This window comes from Colius striatus, chromosome 9, assembly GCF_028858725.1.
Source record: "Colius striatus isolate bColStr4 chromosome 9, bColStr4.1.hap1, whole genome shotgun sequence".
In the NCBI taxonomy this organism is placed as follows: domain Eukaryota; kingdom Metazoa; phylum Chordata; class Aves; order Coliiformes; family Coliidae; genus Colius; species Colius striatus.
In genome coordinates this window covers 15,829,615-15,851,314 of record NC_084767.1, presented here as the reverse complement: position 1 = coordinate 15,851,314, position 21,700 = coordinate 15,829,615, and the positions used below count along the sequence as shown (strand labels likewise).

Genomic DNA, 21,700 nt, shown 5'->3' with positions numbered 1-21,700 from the left:
GCTTATTTAGAATTCTGATGGCTTGGCAGTGTGAGGTAAGTGATTGGATTCAATGATCTTAAAGATCTTTTCCAGCCATTACGATTCTATGATTCTCCTTACATTATTCTGAGGATGAGAATAAAATGTACACAGTAGTGTGGATGATCCAAAAGGACTTAATTGACCCAGTAGAACTGACTTTCAAGTCAGGCAACTATTGCAGTGACAACTTTCCTCCGTCTCTAGAAGGTGTGAACTTCAGTGGAATAACCACAAAAAACACTTTCATGAGTAGCCCTGTGATATTTTTGTAGTGAAAAACAGTAGGGTGGAGTTCAAAGCAACTAGTTATTCTCTTAAAACTGCCTGTGATCTGGATTTTGCCCTTTTATATTCACCTCAGAAGGATACGGAAAGATATTTTGCTCACTAGTGTTTCAGATGTCTCATAGGTACATAGATAAGAAGGAAAAGATTAATATCACTGTAGCCTAATTCTAAACAAGATATCAATATACTTTTCCCCAAAGCGCTTTATAATCACTTATTCTACAAACTTTCTGTGAATTTCTTGAGAATGTAGTATAGCCTTGGGTTTATCTACACGTGGAATCATTCTTGAGGAAGCAGATGTGATTTTTCCTGTCCATAAAAAACTTGATATGTAAAGAAATTCTTACTGATACTGTAAAAGAGTTCTGGGAAGACATAGTGAAATAACAACAGAGATTTGCAGAAAAGGTTTTTAAAAGCCAAGTAATAAATGACATACTTAAGGAACTGACAGATATCTGCCAGAAGACAAATAAATGGGAACAACAGATAACAGTGAATTGAAGCTTCCTCTAAGATTTGCAACTTATATGAGGAAAAACTCACGGTAAAAAAAAAAGGTCAAATAGACATTCAGGTTTTTATATTAAGTACCAATTTATGTTCTCATTTTTGTGAAAGGAATAAGAAGTTGCCAGAATTATAACTTTGGAAGTGAAGAGTGAAATTGATTGATATTACTAAATTGAAAGTCCCATGTCTATTTTTTGCCTTACTGTTACCTACTGGAACTTTGGTAGTGTGAATTAAAGGGGACTTTGGTTGAGTCTTTCAGGAACTTTTGGCATCATACATAAATATGTAGCCGATTGTTTTAGTTGGAAAATCGATGATAATGAGAAGACTGAAAGCAACGTGTGTCGTGGGAATGAAACAGAAACAGAAGGAAAGTCTGTGTCTCTTCATCCCTCTTATTATATTCTCCTTCCTAAGTTGTGCTCCTCTTCTTCAGCCCTCTCTGTCACACCTCACCTGGTTGACACACAGCATGTTGCTCTGTCCTATCTACCCAGCTCATACTCTGTTATCTCAGCTGTAGAGCCACCTAGTCTCCAAAACTCAGAGTCTGTCATGTGCCACCAAAAACATCAATATAACCAGCAAACTACCTGAGCACATACAGATTGTCTCTTTCCTCTCCCCACACCCATTTGTTTGATCGTAACTCTTTTCTCATGGGCACAAGACTTAACAAACAGATTCTCTCTAGAAACATCCATCTACTTCTCTTCTATATATGAGTTACTCTAGCTCTTCAGCCCTGATCTTTCATCCTGTTTATATAATCTTCATTTTATATTGTTCATCAGCTACATAAATTACTTGAGGAAAAGATCATTTGATAGGTATTTACCTTTGCAAAGAATACTCTGCAGTATGAGCTATTGTTCTTTTCAGAAGGAAGATATGTCCATTAAGTAAAAACTTACGGTAAGGCTTTAACTTAAAACCTGGTGTAACTTCATCTTACTTTAATCTGATTTTAATTCAAGAATTTGCTTTCCTGTGTTAAGTCATTTCAATTATTTTTTTTTTCCCAACAGCCCTGTGAATAATTGCTACTGTTTGTGAAAGAATATATATTAATATTTTGGTAGACAAGATTGTAACAGATGACTTTTTACACTGTGATAAATGTGATAAAGGGTAACTTTTCCAAAAAGACCAGTCCCTTTAAACATGCAAGTCCATGTGGCAAGTAAATAGGGTTATGTGGCAAGTAAATAGGGTTCTCGATTTATAATATTCCATGTGGAACATATTGTGATTAGGCTCCTAAAAAAGATATATATGAAATATTGTCATTGATATTCAGGGAAAATAGCCAGAAATTTTTATTTCCAATCAGAGTAAACAGAAGATCTGCCCACATCATGACATTTGATGCCAGGCTTATTTTCATTTAAGCAAATTTGTTTCAATGAATGACAAATTAAAAAATATCAATGTAACATTTTGATTTAAACCAGTGACCTTTGTTCCCAGAAAATCTCTGTAATTTCCATTAAGTTTATGCTCTGGATGGAAGAAAATGGATTAATATGCCACCAGTCAACAATCTGTGCATGGAGATCCCTTTGACTTGTAATTGTTATTAAACTAGTTCACTGCACTCTGCATAAAGTGTTAAGTCTCTTGATAGGGGAATACATAGACCTCTGCTTATTCTGAGACACTTGTGAACTACTGTAATACATTTCAGATTTATAGTTTCACTGTCTTTAAATGGATGTTGGGGTTTTTTTTACAAGGAAATGAACAGAATTTTTTAACAAACCAATGCAATTTAATGCTTATAGAATTTATCTGCCTGTGGATCAGCAGCACAGCACAATTTTAATTACACCTACCACACTTCACTAAATTCTCTCATTCTGTTACAAAATCTTATCAGAGTAAAGGTCCATGAGATCTGTTGAGCTCTACTGAGCCTTAAGTCACAAGGTTTGCATTCCTATCATTAAAAATAAAAGAGCAAATCATTTACACTTCTGTCTCAGAGGAAAGTGATACTTACTATTATGTAGAGAGTGAATGTAAAAGACAAACTGCTAAGTGCCTCTGTGGTTAAGAAATCATGTGCAAAACCTTCTAAAAAGTATGCTTAGAGAAAAAGGAAGGAAGTGTTGAAGCAGGTCAGGAACACTATTGAAATCATTATTGTCAGTTGTTCATTAGGTAGTAATTCATGGCTAAGTGGGTTTTACTACTTTCTTTGCAGTGCAGATCTAGTTCTCTGGTAGTAAGGCTTTGTATGGACCCACTCATACTTAAATGAAGCATTTTCTGAATATGGAGAAATAAATTTACTGCAGCTGCCTTTATTAATGTATCTAAGAGGTGAGGAAACAAGTGAAATGAGGTCACATCCAATGACAAAGGCCTGCAAGTGCTTCTGCATGTGATGTCTCTGTGCCATGTTAAATACAGAAGTCCTGTTTCTTCACAGCAGTCACAGAGAAGAGGGAAAGGCTTCAACATCTATAATGGCTTCAACACAGTTTTTCCCAAAATAAACCAACCTAGAGAGCGGAATTGTCTGTATCAAGAGGTGTTTTCCTTTATTGCATTGAGGTATATTTGAGGTGCTTTTAACAAAAGCTATACAACTCCCTTTTCTACCTTTTGAGCCTATGAGTCAACTCATTTGAGTAGTAGAGGTCATAACTCCTACCTGGTTTGGGAAAAAAATGGTAAATGACTGAAAGGGGAGACCCAAGGGAAAGTCTCAGCTGTTCGCTAGGATCCTTGACCTGTTACTAGTCACACAGCAGCGAAGTCCCCACAGCTGCTTCTTCAAGATTTAGTTTTGTGGGAATGGAAATATTTCAAAGGGAAATCGGGAATGGCTTTGGAATGTATGGCAATTGGAGAGTTATATGGGCTTAAGCTGTTGGGACATAGGAAGCAAATCTGAAGCAAATCAGGCTTTGTTAGCTCTGTTACTTAGAGCAATATTTATTTCCTTATCTTTCTATATAACTTTTGACTGATGTTAGTAGTTTTTCTTTTCCTTAGAAAAGTAGAAAAGCATTTACAATATAGGAATAAGGAGGTAATTTCAAGGACTTCTTACGAAGATTTGGCTAGTGATTTTGATTTAAGGTGCATCTGTAACTGACTGGAGAGAAGACAATCTGAGACAGAGATCTTAATCAATGTGCTGCCATCTACCATTCTGCATTCCTTGGCATATCTTCTAACATCTCCAAAATTTGAAAGCAGAAGCAGCACAGAACAGTAGTACAGTACTTCTCTAAGTACAGATAGGCCAAGCACAGATGGCTGAATTGCATCCTGTAGAGCCTCTCAGTTAAACAAATATGGAATAATTTCACTGGTACTGCTAGGTCTTTTCCATATTTGCAGCAAAGTAAATCATGCTGTGAATTTTTGATTTTCTCATCATCCATCCCAATTAATAGGTTTACTTTCTGACATTGTGCCAAGTTCTTATATTCATTTTATTATCCTTTGTAAAATATCTTTTGTACATCTGGAAGGAGTTACATGGTTTTCTATTTTAAGATAGCTTTCTTTTAACAATTATTTGCTTAGAACAAAAACAGAGCCACATATTTTGCTATGCTTATTTCACGTAAGTGGAATAAAAAGATGGTTTCTAAGCAAAAAGTTTACAACCTAGCAAAGAGAAGAAACAATACTGGGAATGCTAGTTAAAAATGTGATAATGCAGGTCAGCAGTATGGGCAATCATACAGTCAGTGCCTCGGAGCCTAATTATCATGCATTTATCTGGATTTGTGTAGGTGTTATATTAAAGCTGTGACTTAAAAAGTATTCTGAACATGACTTTGCAGGTGTTTACAGAGTTTCTGACAGGTATGACAAAAAAAAGCTGAAGATATTTGTTTCAAAATTTAGTAACTGGATAATAAAGGCTGTCATTGTTAACAGAAGTCAATGATGAATTTGTATAAGTATGAACAGAAGTAAAATAGGAACTGTAAAGGGTCCTGAAACATGGACTTACAGCTTATGTGTGATATAGTGGAGACTAGGAAGCTGGTGGAAAAATGTAGGCAGCAGAGGATGGCATGGTCAGCATGAGAAGCTGGGCTGTGTTATCTTACAAAATTACCTTTGCAGAAGCTTTTTGAAACATTATGAAGAGGAGATGCTTGGAGTCAAGTCAGAGGAAAGTACATGAAAATAGTCAGAAGGAAAGCTGATCAAAGCTGCATACATGTGAGAATGGGTTGGAAAAGTTATGTTTTAAACCACAATTTACAAAACCATAATTTGCAAAAAATGTAAGCAGAGCTGAAGTTTGAGGTAAGTCCCAGAAGAGGCTACAGCCCCACTTAAAGTTAACAGAAAGAGGGTGGGAGGACATGACGAAGGAAAGGGTTTGAACACTTGAGAGTAATCAGTTCTGCCGGTGGGAATATTTAAGCTGGCAAGTTGGCTTTTGTGAGATGTATGAAACATGGACAAAAATTTCAGTTTTAAGGGAAAAAATCAATCTATCAATCTTTCACGTGCATGTGTTGGAAACCAGACTGAGTCTGTGTTTATGGAGGATAAAAGGAAGGTGGAGACAGAGGACCTCTCCAAGATTGGTGCAGAGAGCATAAATGGCACATGCAGTGGGGCAGGCAGGAAAACATGGGAGGCAGAGCCATGGGAGAATAAGGTTCTCAAGAAAACTGCACTGAAGGTAGCTGAGAGTTGAAGAAAGAGTAGTTGGCATCATTAGTGAGACATGGGCCATTTGAAATTAATGAACCTGGCTTTACTGATGTGCAGAAAGTGGATGCTGAGTTGGACAGGAAATCCTGATGGTGCTTTGGATTGGACCCAAGGCACCAAACAAAGGAGTTCAGTAAGTTTCCAGACAATGTAGAAGTCACTGGGGTTTATAGTAGACCTGTAGTAAGTAAAGAAAAATTATTTCACATTTTAGATTAGAGAAGTTATAATGATTCTTGTACTAGGGAGCTTTTATTCAACAGAGTTTTACAAATTTATTGTGGTGACAGGGGTGATGACATAATCGGGAACATCTGTAGCATTTGCCCAGGTAACACAAGTTAACAAAAGATACATTTTTTAAATTGAATAAAACATACCAAACTATTTGAAAGTGAACTGATGGTGAGAGCAAGGGGAGAGAAAAGTGGATATCATTTTCATTTTCTAAACAAGTAGAATAATGATCTTTAGAATTCAACACAGCAGCTATTGAATTTGTTATTCTGAGACACCATAAAAGATGTCGACATACAACAAACACAACTCCCACAAAAGCAACTAGGCAAAAAAGGCTCACTGAAATGTGAATAACTGAATTTCCTTTCACGGAAAAAGTGATTGGCAGATCAATAGCAAAAAATCCAGCAGCTCTTGAAAGATCTGTGAATGTTCAGCTGCAACTATTCTGCAGATTTCAGTTTCTGTGAGGGCTTCTTCCCCTCATAGGAGCTCAAGAATGACTTTATTAGTCTTTCTTGACCTTTACTTTTTTTCCTCGAATATAGATTTACTTATTTTGGAGAATTCCAAGTTACTGTACATGTGTACATATCCTATCATACTGTACATATGATGTAACGTGTAGAGAATTGATACATATCATTTTTCCTTTTGCTTCTCTTAAAGAGCACATATAGAGGTTACTGAAAGGGGAAAACAATCATTTCTTGTTCAAAAGCAGGTCAGCTCAGGAACTGAGCAACCAATTTGTAAGCTGTGAGACACTGCCAGAGGTAAGGTTCCCCTCTGTGACCCTACCAGATGCTCTCTGTTCCCTGGTCTTATTGTGCCCTGATGTTGGCTCATATAACACATCTCTCATGTCTGCAGTAAATAAAAATACTAAAGTCATCAGGCTTTTGCTCGTTGACTCACAAAGGTTAGCACAGGCTACCCCGGTATTGAACTTAGTTCCTGATAAATACTTAATTGCAGTAAGTTACGTGTCCTCCATACTTAAGAGCTGTGTCCTGGTGACTGATGACACATCACCTCCACCTCTGTAGTACCTTCAAGAAATTCTTTAGAGTAATGCTTTGTGCTGCTATCTTGTGACTGGTTGCTGTAAATACACCAGTGCCTGAGATCACATCTCCTGGGTTTCCCATTCAGCATACCTCTGACATAGGGGAATATATAGACTTGTTTTCATGAAATACAGGTACTTGAGGCTATTTTTTTAATTACCTCTGAAATTCTGTTAGTCAGTAAGAAGGCCTTATACGTTGAGTTAACATTTTCATTTTATGCTTTCAACAGTGCAAAATAGTACAGTTGAATTCATCAGATTTTCCTGCTTTTCTGCTTTGGAGATTCTGAGGGTCTCAGTTAAGTCATGCTACTTGCAGACTGATTACTAGGGAAGGAATTTATTACTTGAATTAAAATTATATTTCTGGAAACTGATTGTAATCTTTCCTTTTTTGTGTGTGTGTTTGTTTGTAGCCCTGTGGAAGTCGTATATTCTGTTCAACAACGTTTCAAAATGTTTTATATTTTCATTCATGTTTAATGCAGCAAGTCAAATATACCTCCCTGCTCTTTATTTGATCATTTCTTCAGGAATACAAAGGAGGACTGTGGACTTGTTTTACTTTTCCAAAAGAAAATCTGAGCATGAATCTTTCATGCATGAGCTGGTTTTTCCTATGTTTATATAGGAACCTGTGTTCTAACACGATGGGTTAACCAGAAGTAACGACTTCTCAGCTATGCAATGTTGGGACTTAGAAATCTCGCAAAGGGTCAGAATCTCTGGAGGACCAGTCTGGTGGGACAGACTGCACTCAGGACTGCTTGTTTTCTAATTCAACGTGATGATGTTTCATTGCTGCTTTCTCGGAGCAATGGAGGGGTTCAGGTCTGGCTTTGGGTCCGGAGCACACAGACCATTTCCTTGCCAGCTCAGCCCCAGCTCCTCAGTCCTCAGGGGCAAGCTACATTTCAAAACTAGATTTCTTTGCCTTTGGCTAGGATGAGGTGCACTCTGCCCATGGTGTGTGAAGGTACTTTGTGGAATGTGTGCATATGACATGAGGGCTTGAACTGAAATTTGGATGGTTCAACATCTGACTTAGGAACTCCAAAGTACTTATCACACTGAAGGCTACATTCAATTGCTCTAGTCGTGATGGATTTGAGAGAAGGTATCTCGAGGGAAATCTTTATTTTTATGAGACACTCTAAGATCCCACCATATTTGTGGAATGTATAGATAAATGTGTAGTACAGGGAATTGGTTCTTTTCTCCATGTCTTGTTTAGTAGACAATAAAAGGATCTATATCTACACCATATGAAAGAAATCCAATGTGTATTCAGCCTGGAGAGCTGCCAACACTGCTTTCTTTGGCAATGGGTGAAAAAAGGACAGGAAGGGAAGAGAGGAGGAGTATTTAGTCCCCATGTGTGACACCACTTAGATAAATACTTCATAGATAAATACTTAGATAAATTAGCTCTCAAACCAATAACTAACTACGCTCACTTGTGGTCTTTTGCTACATATGCAGTTTTGGTTGAACTTTCATGTTTTCTCTAAAGTACTGATTATTTGTTTTCCTGTCTCTTTTTCTACAAACTATTGTTCTTCAATGAAACCAACAACAGCAAAGGTCAAGATTCAGGTCAAGATTTATGCAATAACATTAGCTGTGAGTAGAAAGAGGGAGCTGGAATAGAAACTGGAAGCCAGACATTAACCATGGCAAGCTCTTTTCACCATACATCATTTCTTCATGAAAGAATATTAACATCCTCTGTATATACCCTCTCTATATACACTGTTAGAAATCTGTAACATTGCTGTCAATAACAACATTCCATTATTTTCTGTCTCACGCTTGTCAATGAATCAGGCCTTGTGAACTTTCACTAGCAGGCTTGATTTCTGCCTGATGTTTATTTAGGAAATGAATTAAATTTTAGAAGGAATAATGTGTGCATAGTGGTGAAGCGTACTTTCACAGAGAGGGTATATATGATGAATAGAAGGAAGATAGAGTACACATGCTTCAAAGAACACAGTCTTGTAATGATGCACAGTACTAATATGATCTGAAGTAAAGATGGTATAATCAGAAGCTTTCAATACATAATGATTACCATTTCCTTTGAAGGCATTGTTTACAGTAAATTCCTGAGATACTTTTACAAATACATTGAGTTCTTTCATTGTAATTTACATAAGTCACTTTTTGTCTTGCCTTGGTATCCATCAAAATAGTTGGGCTTTCAGCTGTGCTCTTTACAGAAAAGTGATTAGGAATCTAAAGGTGATTTTTTTTTTCCTCTGTACTGCCTGCCTTCACAACTGAAGGAGGCTTCTTGTGTATTATTTTGTATGGGGGTAGCTCTGTGATTCTGCTTGCTGTGCAAAAGAGTGAATGTGTGTGTGCGCTTCATCTATTGTTACATAAATACTTAAATCCAACCTCCTGTTGCTGTCAGTGAAGGTTTCAGAAAGAATTAAAAAGAAAAAATTTCCCAGTGACTTCTCTAAGATTTTCTTAACATCACAAGTGCATTTCTCTTGTATTTAGTTACTTAGAGCTACAGCAGATGAACAAAACATTTTCAAAAATGGATGATTGTAGAAATATTTGACAACTTTACCCTTGAAAAAAGTGTACCTTTTCATTTCTCACACTAAAAGGCTTTGTACTGTCCTTATGTGGGAAGAGGGTAGAGAATGTCCATTGCAAGAGAACAACCCCACTGCCTTGACTGCAGTAGCTCAGTTTGAAAATGTCGAGTTGACTTCCAAATCCATTTTACAACCAATTAGCTAAGAAAATACTATGCAGTGAGCTGAATTCTATTCCATTCCAATTTATGTGAGTGTAAACCTCAACTAGTCCAATTGGTCTATATATCATGTAATTCTTTCTATACATTTCAATTTCACCATGGAATAAAAGAAATGCTGTGTTTTACAGAACAGTCCTGATAAAGCAGTCATCAAACTATCTGTGTGAAGTGCCAGCAGAGCATTCATGTCTGCTTTCTTCCACAGAGTTTAGACAAGTTTAAAGCAAAAGCTTACACTTGGAAACAATGTTGATATTTAAATAGTTGTGTTTGAACCATTGAAGCATATCAGCAGATTTTTTTTTCTCAAATCCTTGGTTGGCTTGTGTTGCGTTTGGTGTTTGAAATTTACATCAGTATTTGTGTCAAAAGGGAATATCTAATACAGGTCTATATGACTGTAGGTAGTTTTTAATCTGATGGATTGGGCTGTAGTTTACAGACCTGGGACAGGAGAGACACCCTGAAACCTCCTTCACAAGTCTGCAACTTAGTACCTTGGTTTTCTCTGCTTTCCTCCCTCCCCACCGAAGTGAGCCAATTTCCATTGTTATTGACAAGTCAACAGATTACCCCTAAACTCCTTCAAAGCACTTCCACACCTATTTCTTGGGGAGGAAAATTAAATTTGGTACATTAGTCTTTCAATATGACTGCTTTTCTAAACTGCAAAAAGCACTCTCTCAAACTCCATTACTGTAAATGTTTCCATTAACCCTTCTAAACATATTTGTTCAAATCTTCTGCATGCTCATTATTGCTCACCATTGTTTTACTAGAAACCAGAAATAAAAATACTTTTTCCTCCCTAGATAAATAGCATCCCTTGTGCCCAAGCCATTTGTAAGCACACACTTGAAAACAAGAACTTGATTTCATGAGTGCTGAAGCCCTGCCTTTTGTTAGGCAGAAGGAAATGACACAAGATGAAGAAAGCAGTCTTTGTTATTCACAACAGGACATAACTGTCATGTTTTGCTTAGGCAGTTTTCAGAAACAAAATGGATAGTTTGGCATCACTGTAAAAATGTTTATGCCAGTTAGTGGCTTCAGCCCTTCAGATTGCTCTGCAAAATGCTATTCCATTAATGCTCATTCCAGGTGCTGTGTACCTGCTCAAGTGTTTCTTTTCCTCAGGAAAGACTATCACTAGAATCAAGGGAAACATTAAAGCTTCCTCAAATCAAATTACTCAGAATAATCTTAATTAGCCTAATAGGTAAATTTATCCAGCTTCACATATAGATTTTATCTTCAATTAGTATTACTCATACATTGGATGTTCTCATCCAAATTTAACATCAATACTTTAAGCAATTCCACAGATTACTTTTTGAGCAAGAGTTGATTATCGAATTTACTGAATCCTTTTGGGACTGAATGTATCAACCAAACTGCAATCCTCTATTACCCATACAAAATTCAAACCACTCAATTCTGCCATCGGCTATCCTGTGACTACACTGGCTTGCAGAGGATTGAAATTTGGGAAATTATTGTCTGGAAGGATAATTATGGGTGTAGTGTCTGACTCTTTCCATTAGAAAAGCAGAATTATACTTAGTGTGTAGATTTGTGGATACCAGCTACGATCAGCCATAGCACATGTAGTAGGAAATTATTTTTAGTCCTTTGCAATGAGACACATGCAAACCAGCCTGCTTATAGCAAAAAAATGGGACCTTTTTTCTTTAATGTAATGACTGCTTTTTCTGAAAATGAGAGGGATAGCAAATACTGTACTAAAGGCCTCTGAGTCTACAAGTATTTTAATGTCCAAGAACTTGTGGTGAAATTAGAAAAGTATGTTCCAGCTCTGAGGTGAATTAAAAACAATAATAAAAATTAAAAGGCCAGAATGTGAAAAGATATCCTTGCATCTTTAAGCATCATCAAAGGAACAATGAAATCTAAATTGCACAAGGCTACTTTTAGAGGGATATATTAATTAATGTAATAATTAAAATAATAATGTCTTGAAAAAATCTTCCAGTGTACTGCACCTGGTGAAATCAATCTTAACTTTCAGTTTTATCCAAGTACATTCAGAACCTTGAAAAAGCAGAATCAGACCCAAAGTCAAATTTTAGTAGTGTGGTCTAAATGTACTGACCTGTGGGGTGTGAACTGCACAGCCTGATAAATGAAAAATACTTGGCAAAATATTGCTTTAACTCAAGAATGTAGATACCTCTGTAAGAGAAACCTGTCAGAAGCATGGCTCCAGCATTCCCAATAAAAAACCTGCCACTGGAAAGCTGGTAATGTTCGCACAACATAATTCTTTATCTGGAGCTCTGAATCCTCAGTTCTACAAGATGCCTTGCTGGACCTTTTACCAAATTGTTAATTGTGAACACTTTGAGAGCATTGCTCCATGGTTTTTCTGATTAAGAAATTATTCTGAAGAACACTTATGAAGGCTGACAGGCAATGGGTCTGAAAGAACCGCAGTAGATCTACATTCAGATGAGTGCCACTGGCCCCCTCCCAGAGCATGGCTTGGTTCTTTCCTCATTCAGTATTTCAGCAGGTACAGGTCCAGCTATTTCATTTTCTGCAGAATGACTAAAGTTTAAATTAGATTCAGATTGTTTTGCTTTTGGCTTAAGTCATCAGCAAATAAGTATCTAGGCCTTGGAAAGCTGGCCTTCCCAGCCAACCTTTTCTCCTTTTCTTTGCTTTTTCGCTCACAGACTCGTCTGCGCTTTGGGGAGATGATAATAATTGCTTCTACAAAGACTTACAACTACCCTACAATACACCCTGTCAGCCTAACCACTTTCAAAGCTCTTTCAGCCACAGCTCTAAATGTGTCATTTTATTTAAAAAAAAAAAAAAAAAAACACAACAAATTCCTTTCACACAAGTCATTTTTGTTCTTTTCAGAAACGCTCAGCTTATGGTTTTCATAATGCCACAGGACAGATTTGACCTCACTTGCTGCCTTTTTTTTTTGATGTTAAATATTTTGATAGTGCAAATATTCTTTAAAGAATCAGAACATTTTCAATAAATCGTATCCTTGAATACACAAAACTTAATCCTCCCTCTAAAAGATTTTAAAAATACACAAATATGCCCAAAGGTCTGAGAAGAGAATTGACATTTCTTTAAGTGATTCTTCAAAGTATGTATTAGTAGGAGATTTCTGCAACTCTGTTCCATACTTTTTGAAGTTTTTGATCCCCACAGCATCTAAGTGGCCAGGTGCTCATAAGTATATTCATTTCATGCTTTTCTTTGTACTGTAAAATGAAGTTTTGTAGCAATCAGAGGTTCATGTCACAGTAGGTAAACAGACAGTGGGTTTTTTTTAGGCTTTTTTTAATCTACAGTCTTCCATGACACTCAGCTCAGCTTAGCTATCCTCTTTTTAATCACAGAGAAGTTTCCTTTGTGCTTTAGCAGCACCCCAGCTCTTCTATCCAGAAGCACAGCCCATAACAGCTGAAGCATCAGTGACTACCTCATCCAAAAGCACCAAAGCTTGTTAAAAACTAAGCTGATCTACCACTTTGATACTATAAATCCAAGCAAGATCCTGAGTACCAGTTCTGTGAGGCAGAAGGTTCTTTCTCTTTCACATGCAGCTGAGGTCCGATCATCTGGGGCGTTTACGCAGTCTCTGTTGCTCACATCACAGGAGATAGTTGTATAAGCAGAAGCCAAACCCCTGCTTGTGATGCACCTCCTTCATTTTAAATCTCTTCCCCAGTGAGAAGTATATTTCTAAAGGCCTTTGTTAATATGAGGCATTGAGCATTTATGAACCAACCCAGACCAGTGCGTTTTCTGGTGTACAGATTGCTGTTCTCTCCTATGAATTTAAAGGCACTGCACTGGTGTAAAACTGGTTCTGAAGAAGTCCTATTCAGATCTTAAATCCATTCAAATTTGGTTCTCAAAATGCTGTATTTCCTTACTGAAATTATTCCTTCACTTGATTGTTTCATATTGCCCTGAACACAGCGTTACTGTACTGTATTTCCTGGTGGTATTTGTCATTTCTCGATTTCAGAAGGTGCAGTAGTGCAGAGGTAGTTCTGATTTCCTTCCAGGGGATCTTTGCAATCCACTGTGGAGCTATGTTGACTCATTTGTGCTTTGTTATTGAATTTCAATCAGTTTTTCTAACACTTTACTGAAGGAATTCCCACAGGACATCTTCAAATGCTCCTAGCCCCATGCTGTCCAACAGCTCCTCATTTTCTCTTCTAGAGTTGTCTGTGTTTTCTCATTTAAGAATAATTCACCACATGACAACGTTTTACATTAATGAAGCCCTGGTGGTATCAGATGTGACAACACTCAGTAGGGAACACAGAAAATAAGTGTAGGGATATACACAGTATAAACCGAAAATCAGCTGATGTGCAAAAAAGTTAATGAGGGGGAAAAATAGTTTCTGCTAGCATATGCTGACTCACAAGTATCTCTCTCTCTCTCTCTCCATCGTGCTCAAGCATGGGCAAATTGGATTTATCTGTCTCTTTTCAAGAGTCCCTGAGGAAGCGAATAAAGATGGTGGACTGATAAAAATGAAGTGAATCTACTCGATTCCTTCCCCCTTTTTTTGTATGATAGAGTACCACTTTCTGACCAAAAAAAAAAAAATGAGTTGTTCTAATAAATTCCTGGATCCCTCTAGGCACTATCCTCAGTCACAGCAGGGACTTTGAGAAGGATTTTTTTTCCTATGGGAAAGGAGATCAGTCATTGTGCTCACTGGCCTTCTGGAAATGCATAGGCTGGATGGTAAGAATGCTGCTTTTGCATTTCTGTACAATATATATTACACTTAGTTTCTTCAGATAGCATCAATGATCATTACTGCAAGGATGTGTAGCCCAAACTTTACTGTCAATATAGGCATCTATGAGTCCAGCACCTACTGGCATTTATCTTGCTAGTCATAAATATAATATCTATTCTTCTTAAGACAAACAAAAACCCCAATAACCATCTGGGACCTCATGAATTTTAATAAACTTCCAGAAATGAAGTAGTGTCAGAAGAGTACTGTGTAAAAGAAGCAACTTTATGCTATGAACTGCTCAGAAATTCATGCATTTTAAAACAATTGTATCAAATAATAATGAATATCACTGTTTACTCTGACATTTGGAAAAAAATTATCTACTGCCATTGGGGATTTTTTTCCTAATTCAGTTTAGATCAGTCTGTGATTGCACTAGGACCTGTAAAAATTAGAAGTCTCTTACATTTCATCTCATATATACCCGTATCTTCAACCTATACTTTTAGAAGCATTGCATGTGCTCATGCTCTAACATAGTCATTCTGTGAAATCATTTTTTCACTCTTTTCTCTCTGTATAATCTTTCATTATCTTCTTGGCTGCTGCCATTCAGTTAGACATTTTTATTTGCTCTGTTTTAGTTTTCAGTTAATATAACTCTGTTTGTTCCTCCTTTCAGGAGATATGACAGAATTTGAATAAGAACGGTAGGGTGAGGTGGCAAATGAATCTTGAGAGGCTAAGAACTGTGCAGGAGGTAGTGTTAATTAGTACCTGACATGGCCAAAATGTCACGAGGAATGTTACTCCCACAAGCTATCCTGCCCAGTTCTGACAGACCCCCAGCACTGTTATAGTTTGGATGTATTTAAAATAAACCTCTAGGCTTCTTAAGCACCTGGCAAAAATGAACTTATTTGCAGTGTCCAGCTCAGCTTTGTGTTTTAAATGTACAATTTTCAGGAAGCTTCAGATCAAAGCTGATTCTGTCTTCCTGAGAACTCAGCTGTTCCTGTAATGTCTCATAGTCTGAACTGCAGGATCTTGGCATCTGCTGCAGTATTTGTAAGACAAGGCAAAACAAGTGACAGAAGGGTCAGAGGTGGTTATCAGCATAGGTGCCAACCTTGTGAAAGAATAGCCAGTGAATGCGAAAAAGGCAGTACGACAAATATACCCACGTAGAACTGTGCTGTGAAATGTTGGTAACTGTGGCATTTGTTTTAAATGAAAGACAATCATTTATCAAACCACAAAGGCACATTTGGAATGCAATACTTTTCCTTATAGTAATAGTAAATGTAAACTATCCTTTCCCTTCTACTTTATAAAGTTATTGGCATAGTGCTTCGTTTTACATTTTTGTAAGAAGTTGCCTGAGGCCTCAACGAAAAGAACAAGTTAGAGCATTGCCTCTTCCAACCAAGAATGGTGAAATATTTGTCAAGGCAATTATTGCCACAATTGCATCACCAGAATAGCACAGACAAAATACTGGAGTCATCTACAAGTCACACGTGTGTATGTTTATATGCATGTGTGTGGTTGCATATGAAGTTGAGGGTTAGCACAGCACCAAATTTATGTTGATATTTACTTCTAAATCAACTCCTACAGCAGCAGTTTTTAGAACACACTTTGTATTTTGCGTGACTAGGAACAGAACTGCTCCTTGAAACCTGAAAGCTAATACCATTTTTTTTTTTACTTTAGTTTTAAAGCCTATTGTGGTAATCCACACACATATGGAAACAATAATACCAGAGTGAAATAAGTTGTTGACTTGCCTATAATAGAGAAAATGTAGTAACATTTGTCAGAGAAAGTGTGGTTAAAATTGCCACTTTTTTAATACAAAGAATAATGAAAAAGAGAGTACAAAATATTAATATTATCTCCTGCTAACTTCCATGCTATAATACATTTACATCAAATGTTTTTAAATAGTGTTATTACAGCATTTTTAAATATGTGTTTTACCATATAACTTTGTTGTGTTAGTCTTCCAAATACAAAAATGACACTTCAGAATGACTTTTCCTTCAGAATTGCTGAAACTAAGCCTGTCCTATTTCTAACTGGATGAATGTAATCTCACTACTGGGCAATGTCATGTAGGTTTGTGTTATATCACATTTTAATCAAAACTAAATAGACTTGTCCTCTGGGCTCACAGGACAAATGACTGAACTGCTGGTTACAACTAATATGTCTTATAAATACTGCTGGTTTTCTGCTTGTGAGCCAAGCAGCAAGCAGGGCTGGTTTCTATTAATGCATCCACTCCCTCTTACTGCTTAGGGAACTCCAAGTGTGACATTTCAGACTACGGATTGCGATGGACTCTCTTGCAGTGTTTTCCATTTCTTAGTTACATTATATGGGTGATCACCTTGATCACAACACATCGGTTCCGCTTGATGGCAGGACATTTGCATCTTTTTAAGCAGATGAACCAAAATTAGTGACGTGTTCCTAAGCTGAATTCTGTAATGGCAGATTTACTTCTCATGGAAAGGATGCTACTTTCAGTAACTAAATGTGTTCACTCACCACCCCCAGTGGGATGGGGAAGAGAATCAGAAGAGCAAAAGTTAGAAAATTTGTGGGTTGAGATAAAGACAGCTTAATGGGTAAAGCAAAAGCCACACACACAAGCACAGCAAAAGAAGGCGTTCATTCCCCACTTCCCACCTCAGGCAGATGTTTAGCCATCCCCAGGACAGCAGGGCTCCCGCACACGTAATGGGGACTCGGAAAGACAAATGCCATCACTCTGAACATCTCCTCTTTCTCCTTCCCTAGCTTTATCTGCTGAGCATGACACCATGTGGTCACTGGAGTCGGTTGGGGCCAGCTGTCCTGACTGTGTCTCCTCTCAGCTCCTTGTGCATTCCCAGCCCATTTGCTGGTGGGATGAGGAGCAGAAAAGGCCTTGTTTCTCTGTAAGCCCTGCTCATAGTAGTGAAAATGTCCCTGTGCTATCAACACTTGTTTTCAGTACAAATCCAAAACATAGCCTTATACTAGCTACTAGGAAGAAAATTTACCCCATCTCAACCAAAACCAGAACATATACATATAATTTTCAGCACCAATGCATATAGGCTATTATCTGTTGATCTGAAAAAGTCTGTAATGGAAGCATGCCTATAAAAACCTGAGCCGTTACAGCATGCTAATGGCTTTCCGTCAGGTCAGATTAATGTTTTCTGCTTGGTGAAAATAGGTATTTAGCAACAGTGCTTTCAGTTTGTTAGGAATAAATAACTGCTGGACCAATTGCTTCACCCTTGGGAATAAATCTGCACTGTGAGTGCTTGCTATTAAATCAGTTCTCTAGGATGATTCTTAACATCTACAGATTCAGATCTCAGGACGTCAGTTGAATCCAGCAGCAAATGGATTCTCCTCTTACATTGGTGTTGCCATGATTCAGAGAAGTGACAGATTCTGCCACTGCTCGTGATCCCGCTGCCACTTTGGACACGGGGCACTGCGCACTCTGATCAAGCTGATGAGCTGGCTGTTTACCAGCCTGCATCGCCATTCCCACGTGTACAGCAGCAATACCAACCTGCTGCACACAGGGAATTCATGGGCAATGAACAGACATCATTGAAACACGTCAGCAGTAAGGGATCCAGGAAGTGATGTCATGTGGGGACCATCAGGGGGCTGCTAAGGCAGAAGTGTCAGTGACATCGATAAAATAACAAGGATAAAGTCTTTTTTTTTTCATCTTTTACAAGGTATAGGAAATTAATGGAAATCAGATGATCTTATCTTGAAGAAAATACAGACAGAAGTGAAGATGTCTATTTACCTATGTTTGCTCTTTTGTCTTTTTCACAGAGCTAGTGATTTAAATGATTGTTGACAGTTGACTTGGACAAATTTCAGTTGCTAAAGAGGGGCTATGGAGAATTTCCTCCTTCGGTGTTTCTCTTCATCACAGATTTTTTAATCAGTGCTTCAAGTCCTGTCAATATCCATATTGTTTGCAGCATAGGTTTTCTCTCCTTATAGATCTTCAAATAGCAAGAGACCTATTATCACATCTATTCCTCCTACAGCCCTATTCTTCTCTTCTGAGAAATGTAACTTGAAACTTCTATTAATAGTAAAAGAGCACGTTTGCACTGTATTTTTCATGAAGAGGGTTCTTAAAAATGCTTTATAACTTACACAAATGCAAATTTATATATGAGGATCTTACATCTGAGGTTCCTCAGAGCTATGCTCCCTAATTGTTTGGTATGTAAATAATAGGCTCTAGTACCAGAAAAGAATTATTAAGTGCTCTGGTTCATGGATACCCAGGTGGAAGCTGGCCCTTATTTTGTGTGTACTGAACTCATACCCTCTGAAAGTCAACCAGCTTCACAGTGTCTACAATAACATGTCCTAAGACAAATTCAAAAGGATTAGAGACTTCTGAAAATGTTCAAGATAAATAAAATAGAATGCAGTTACATTAGGTAGAGAGTCAGAATCTTTTTAAGCATGCATAGTAGCATTAAAATAAAATTTAATTAAAAAAATGTAAAATAATCCTTCCTCTATTTTAATGTGCAAGAGAAAGTAAGATTGGGGGCATGAAATACTTGAATAGAAGTTTAACTGAACTTGGCATTACATATTTGAAGCCTCGTGAAAGAATGTATTAGTCACTATATATTAACAGCATGGTTGGTTCCTGCTTTACTCATTAAACAGTAGTTATTCTTGTGAATAACACTGCAGTGCTAGAGACCCTCAACATAACATCCACCTTTGAATCATCGTTAAGCAACATACTTAAGGAATATCTCAGTTATTCCCCCCAAAAAATCACCAGAATGCCAAGAACTCCAGTTCTGGGCTTACTGTCAAGTCATGCACAGACAAGATTCCAGAGGAAGTCTATAGGGTTTGTGGCATTCTGCAGACCTGTTGGTGAAAAGAGAAAGCATCACCCAGGGTGCAGCTTTAAAGACTGCCCCCAGAGTGAGTGATTGAGGCAATCTTTGAGGAAGCTACAGCATAGAAGAGGCTTAAAGCCCATTTCTGCTCCTTGAAAATCAAGAGAAATGTCGTTCAGGAATTTCAGGAGGATACAAGGGTCCTATGTTTGTCTGAACAGCTATAGGGTATAACTGAGCTGACATAGGTCAGGGATTGCAGCACTTGGGTAGTGGCAGAGACCTGGTGTAATTAGGAATGTACATGTGTGTGATAAAAACTGTTTCTCAACTCATTTAGCATTAGAGACAGGCAAAAAAAAAATATGATGACTTCAATATGAATGGCATTTCACAGATCCTGACATATCTGACAGGTTGGACTATACAGACATCATTTCAAGTCTGAATTACCATTAATTAATCTAATTCTGTTCCACCTACACTATGCATTCAATTCTGTTTTCGGTTGCAATTTAGAAGCATGGACTCAAATTACTTCAATCAATTCAGTCTAAACCAAATGACCACTTTGCAAAGCCTGTTTTAAAGATGATAGTTTTTCACTGGGAATGCTGTTATGCATGGTGCTGAAGAGGAAGTAAGCATGCTCCTAGCTCCTGCCCTGGACTTTGCACTGGCAGGATGGCATTGCAAATTTCAGGGCGAATACAATAAGCCTCAGAGCATTTGTGTTAACTTAGGTTCCTGTGATGTCTAGAGTTGTCTTTGTATTTAGAAAGATGCAACTCTGAAAAGGAAAACAGCCCTAGAAGTAATATATTTAATTTATTATGTTTTCCCTGTGACTTGTTGACTTAAAAGTCTGTAAAAGCTCGGTGTATCTATACAGGAGGCATCATGAAATGTGTCAGGATGGTGCATAAATGGCTTCCTAGAGATGTTCTGTGACACAATAAGTATCAGGTTTGGACAATAAAACTCATTTCTTGGACATCTGAATTCTCTTTTTTCCACCCACTTGGTATAATCAGTAGTCAAAATGGTCTTTATATGTGTAGTTTTGACTGGAGATACATTTGTGAAATACTCTGACCATATGGATAACCTGTCATGTATGAAGTATTGGCTAAACAACATTTGTTATGCACTATATTTTCTTCCTTTTTCCTTTTTAAAACTGACTTTCAAAGGATAACACAGCTACTTGGCAGAAGGGAAGAAAAGATACTTTTAATCCTTAAAGATTACATGATTGCCAATACATTCCTTCTCAGAAAACCATTTGTGACGACAGGCTATTGGAAAGGAGGTTGCTACGTTGCAGTAAAAATTATGACTGATGTAAATCAGCTGATGACAATTCAGTAGGGGATGTATCTCCCATCCCATGTAAAAGAAGTTTCTCTGTTACTTCAATGATCCATTTAGGTGCCCAGGTCCTGTTGAAATTAGTGCATGATGGAAATTCCTTTATCTTTATGGATGCAAATTCACAAAATAAGAAACCATTCATGCCTGTCTACAGCTAGTTCATTGCTGAATATTTATTACCTATAAAATTAGTTTTCTTCTTTCCCCTTCACTCCTTCAGGCAACGTCTCCTGATGGGGGCTTGTTACAGGCAGGATGATGGAATTTGTTCTGCTGTTGCTTCTGTTGTGATTTTATTCTGATAAAAGGCTTTGTTTGTGAATAACAGCCAAGGAACAACAGCAGCATGAGGTGTTCCCTATAGAAAAGATTGCATATTGGACTCAAAAATCCTATCAGTCTATGATTGTTGTCTTAACTTGCAAAGATAAGATAGTTTACAATGGGTAAAATATAATGCTGTTAATTTAAGTGAGAAAATAAAGTAATAACCTCTTTCAGGAATGTAAGCCACTTTACAGTTCATACTGCATTGTCTTCCATTTATTCTGCATTAATTGTTGGGTTTTTTTTTTTCTTTAATGCCTATTTTTTTCTTACATGGACTCAGCCTTAGTAGGATAGTGAGCTTCATATTTTTGTCTTTAATAGGAAAATCTTTCAAAATCTTTCAGCATTACAGGAAAATAGGAAAATCTTTCCTCCTACACCCCCCCATGCTAGAAATCTTTCCATTTAGAAAAAGGTATAATGTCCTATTTTTAACTTCAGAGTTATTTCTGTTACCACAAAAAAAACCCTATGAGAGCAAACAAATACCACAGCCATGAGATATCAGCGAGTTCATTGTAGTCATTGGAGTAGTGACTTTGATTTGGGAAGACAAGCTGTGGGACACAATTGTTCTTCAATAAGGTGGAAGGAGGAATATTATAAAGTGCAGTGAGTTGGAGAAGTCATATTGTGGCTTGCTCTGTGAAGGATGTCTGCCTCTGTGGCGTAAAATCTTTCTCTGTATTCCAAGAAATTTAATTTAAAAC

The 21,700-nt window shown here is 37.4% G+C and overlaps 1 protein-coding gene across 1 annotated transcript in view; it reads left to right on the top strand.

Annotated features, from left to right (window-relative positions):
• The window catches only part of SPOCK1 (SPARC (osteonectin), cwcv and kazal like domains proteoglycan 1), a 315,938-nt gene that overhangs the window by 279,193 nt on the left and 15,045 nt on the right, over window positions 1-21,700 (top strand). The gene's annotated exons all lie outside the window — the stretch shown is intronic.